Here is a 4990-nt window from a genome sequence, read left to right on the forward strand (position 1 = left end):
GGGAAGACTGTGGCGTGCGCGGTAATTAAGAAACACACAAAAATAAACAATATTATTATTGTTATATAAGTCGCTATCTGTTTGAACTCTGTCCTGGTTTAATTTGTTTATCTAAATGTCATTTTATTCTCGTGCCCTACACGTAACTTAATTTAAATTCTTCAGCAACGTCCGTGATTTTAATATAACCTTGTCCTTGTTGACGTCAATTTACACTAAAATATTCTAAGATTTTCTTCAACAGGTGTACAGCTATTACTCTGCTGACCTTGAGTAATTAATGATCTCATATTTGTCATAGCTGGAAGGAAAATTCTGCCAAGTATAGTACAATGCATCGATCCAAACCGTTGCATCAGTATGTATAAAGAACTATACAGCATTACCCCTAGATCAAGTGGCATAGATAAGGAAGCGATTGTTTCCTAGCAGTGGCAACCAAAAGTTCTTATCTCTTGAATTAAAGCGGGTTTTTATTTAATTAATGAGATACGTTATTAAGATTTACACTTATTAAGACGGTTTATTTAGTAGGTATGAATAAATTAGACGTGGAAATTTATAGAATAATTAAAGCACATAAATGGACAGTAAATTATATTTTTTTATATGTAATTAAAAAAATTATTTAAACATCTAACATTATGTAAGCATCCGACTCAGTGGCGTACCAAATGCTTTACCAGAAATTATATAAATATTTATAGGTGCAGTTTTGTTTTAATTTAATTTTTACCTTAATATGTAATATAAACTTACATTTATTTACACATACAGGAAGTATTATCTAAGATTTTTTTGCTCTCTGTTATAATTTACATTTATTTTACATTTTTAGAAAAGTATTTTCTTTTTCAAATTAATTAAAATACAAAGGCAGTTAAAAAAATCTACTATGAAATCTACTTTTGAAACAAAGGACGAACAATACCAGTCTTTTGTTATTAAATACGTGGAACATTTGTGTGTACGGAAACGAAGTTTCGTGTCAATTTTGCTATTTAGCAAAGAGAAATAAAAGAAATAAAAATACAATACAAAGTGTTTCTTCGTTTCGTTTTGTCAAAAGAAGGCAAATTTTTAAAACTATCTACAAACGAATGGTGGCTCTGTTTTGACAAAACACATGTAGTTTCAATAACGATTTTTTTTCTAGAAATACTTACTAAAATTCTCTCATCAGAGAAAAAACTGATGGAAATATTTTTATGAGGTCAAGAATGAATATTACTGACTATTCCATTCACCTCTCTTTTTTAAAATATTAACCAATACATTCTAGCAACAGTAAATCCTAGCAACAGTAAATTCAAGCGAATATTCCACTCGTGGTAAAATATAACTGGATATTCCACCAGAGATCGCAGTGAACTTGATTATTACCTGGTGGCTATGAAAATGAAATTATGTGTAACGCAACTTTGCCATTTGGTTCATTGAATAGTCTGTTGAATACAATTCGTAGTCAAAGATTGTAGAAGATTTATATTCATGGCCATTACGCTTGCGAACACCATTCGTGCTGCGCACTCATGGTGTTTATAAAGCGATGACCATTGAGTATACATATACAAAATGTGGAGATGTATGTAAAGACCATTTAGAAATTATAAAAATACTCCTAGAAGCCCATAATTTTTGTAAACAAAAGACAGAAGTGCTCTAAAGCACAAAAAATTTGGAAAACATTATCAGAGACTGTGACTTTAGTAAATTATTTAACTAATTAATGGTGTCTATTTTAGCATCTAGTGCCTTCTCTTTACATAGGTATAGATATAAAAAAAATCCAAGTGGAAAACAATTACCTACCCTAGTGTTGGTAATTAAAACACCAATTTAAGTTGTATTAGACAGCCGAAAAATATTTCAAGAATTCTAAAATAAAAATAAATATTTAAGGAAAATCTAAAGTCTGAGGTTGAGAAAGTTTATATGTCAGACTTTTCTAAAATTACATTCCAACAAATATCAGAACAGTTTTAAACGAATAAAAAATTTGCAAGTCTGTGAGTTCTACGATTTTTATAGAACCTTTGCGAATCCGATAGTGTGAGTCCTATACGAAGGGCGAGTGAGCCCCCAGCGCCAACATACATTTTTAAAAAACATTTGCAAATTTGAACTGCTTTGGGAAATTAGATAAAAGTTCAAAATAATATTTGTTGTTGAAACATTTTTTGTATCTACGTTTAAAAAATTTGAAAAGATAAAAAGCCGGACTAACCACAAGCCCATAAAACATACTAGTACATAAATTCACTTGAAGGAAAAAGAATTATGTACATAATTTATTATTCCATAAAACACAGTAATCATAATTATAATTTTATTTTTGAAACTTGAGTTATTTATTTGTTTATTAAGGTCTACTGTATCATTAAAAATATACTCCTATGTGTTAAAAAAAATTTCTGTTTTATTTTTATCTGGGTCTCTGATGTAGCCCGTTATACTCTTCAAAACCGTTTTGGTGCTGCTGATCCGTGAGAGTATCCTCAAGGATGTTCGTTGATAAATGCGAAGATAAGGCACCAGTTTAGTGTAACAATGCGGCTGCGGAGGTATCACGGCTGTGTCGTCCCCCATTGATCACGAGATTGCCATCCTCAAGCGGGAATTGATTCATTTTGGTACACCGAGACTTTATTCGATACGTTATTCCCTGGCATTTCCCATAAAAAACCTCACTAATCCAACCCAAGACAATCCATAATATTCCAGCAGCAACAGATCGACGAACAGAAAGGGGATAAACTATAACCACCCTCTTCTCATCTTGCGAATTAGTTGTTTAGTTTGGATGATCGAAAGCCTCTCCAACTTGGGTAGAAACATGAATTAATTATCTGACAGAGCTTGCGATCTCTCCGGAGGCGGAGGCTCCACAAACTTAACAGATCTCCTTCCGGAGACGCATGAAATATTCCGACGGAGTTTTTACGTGTGACGATTTTTTTTTCCGTGCAACCGGAAAAAGCATAGCAATTTTACTAATGTCGGAGGTAAAATGGCGAGTAATTAACGGAACAAGAAATGGAGGGTGAAACAATGAAAAAACAAGGCTTTTTCCAAATTAGGAAGACGGAAAATAAGGGGCGGATGGAAATCCGGAAGTAAAAAGTTGACGAACTTCCTAAAACACAGACACAAACTATACCTACAATTTTTACTGTAAAAATATACACGCTGGATTATAAAAAGCGCCCCGAGCCATAATTTCATTACTTTTATAGTAGTATAGTACAAATTTAACAGTTTTTTGTTATCAGTCGTTTGCTTGTTTTAAATAAAATGTAAAAAAAATGTTCTATTCTTTCTACGCCTACTTAATTTAATTTAATTTTCAAATTACCAAAAAACAAAAATTAGTGATAAATAATAAATAATTATCTTGATGAATGACAATTTAACGAGGAATCCAAAAATAATAAAATGTACAGGGTGTTCTATGTAAAAAACTGAAATTGATTTAGTTCCGGTGAAACAGATTCGATCCCAAACAATAGATGTCAATAAACTGCAAATTTATTATAAGAAGTAGGAATTGTCATATCTTTAACGCCAAATATTAAAAAAAATATATGCCTTTTAATATTTCACCCTGCACAAGAAATGAAACTTCAATTTTATTCTAATATTTAAAAAGATACTATCTCTTTTTTTAGTGGATGAGAAATTCAGGTTTTTGCACACTTTTCTCGTTAATTACCGTTTTAATTTGTCTATTTTAAAGTTTTCAAAACCCTGTTTCACAACTTAATTAAGTAGGTTAAATTTTAATGCCTTAGTCAAATTAATTACACATCATAAACCTGAAATCCAAGGTAAAAACAAACCATTCTGAAAATAACTTTTATTGCCTTCTTAGTTTCCCCTTTTCCTATATCTATACCTAATTTATTTTTACCCATTTCGCACCTCCGTATTTTTCCTCGTTCCTTAAACAGATCCGCACCAAGAATCGAAAAAATTCAATATGAAACGCAATAACACGCGTGTAGAACATTAGCCCCCGTCATGTGCAAGCGTTGCTTTAGATGAGGCATTGATTTATGCCCCGCCGGGTCGGATTGCAGCATGTCGTTTATTAGTAAGCGTGTATTAAGGGTGTTTTACTTCGAAATCTTCCCCATAAAAAACACTCACCCCCCGGTTTATTCAAATAAATCCCCTTTCCCTTTCGATTATCCCTCCCCCACTCATAATTCCGAGCAACCCTACCAAAAAAACAAATTCGCATCAGTGAAAAAATCGACACATTTAGCGTCTTATCCTGAGAAGAAACGCCAAACAATACGCTTACAACGTCGTCTGGAATCTAGTCGCTTTGCCTCTGAAAACAGCTGAAAGTAGCTGAGTGGAGTGGGGATGAGGGGGTGGCTTGGTGTGTGGCATGTCAGGGGAGGGACTAACCACGGCTAGGCCTCAAAAACCACGTCTGGGATTGGCTATATAGCGTCTCACTTCTACCAACGTCGGCCAACGGAAAGTGTCTCTTTTTCGCACGAACAGAAGCGCATCGTCGCCTCTCTTGCACTCTATCCCGGTTACACCTCAACAAAACCCAACTAGCTTTCTTCATCACCTCATTTGCCCACGAACAGGGCCGGAATAACGCCCTTTTCACAAGCAACAATATAAATATTTAAACATATGTAATTTAGGAGATAAAAAATATGTGTTTATATATATCATGTATTTAACATTAAATTTGAAAGAAATAAGCTTTCTAATGATGCCCCATATGAGCAATTTTTTTATTTTAAAAAATCAAGTTGACTTTGTATTTCAAAAAACTTATAAGTAGTTTGTTTTTTTTTTGAGTTTAAGTATTTTTAAAATTCTAAGAGTAGCTAAAACCATTTTAGCAAGTTTAAACCAATTCCATACATCGCAGCAATATATATATTCATTATTTAGCCGATATTATCGATTTTTTTTTTATTTAATTTAATAAATTAAAGCAATTCTTAATAAAAAATAACCC

The sequence above is a fragment of the Tribolium madens genome, unplaced genomic scaffold, assembly GCF_015345945.1.
Source record: "Tribolium madens isolate multiple individuals breed KSU strain unplaced genomic scaffold, Tmad_KSU_1.1 Scaffold_1;HRSCAF=32;Tcas5.2_LG8, whole genome shotgun sequence".
Classification (NCBI taxonomy): Eukaryota; Metazoa; Arthropoda; class Insecta; order Coleoptera; family Tenebrionidae; genus Tribolium; species Tribolium madens.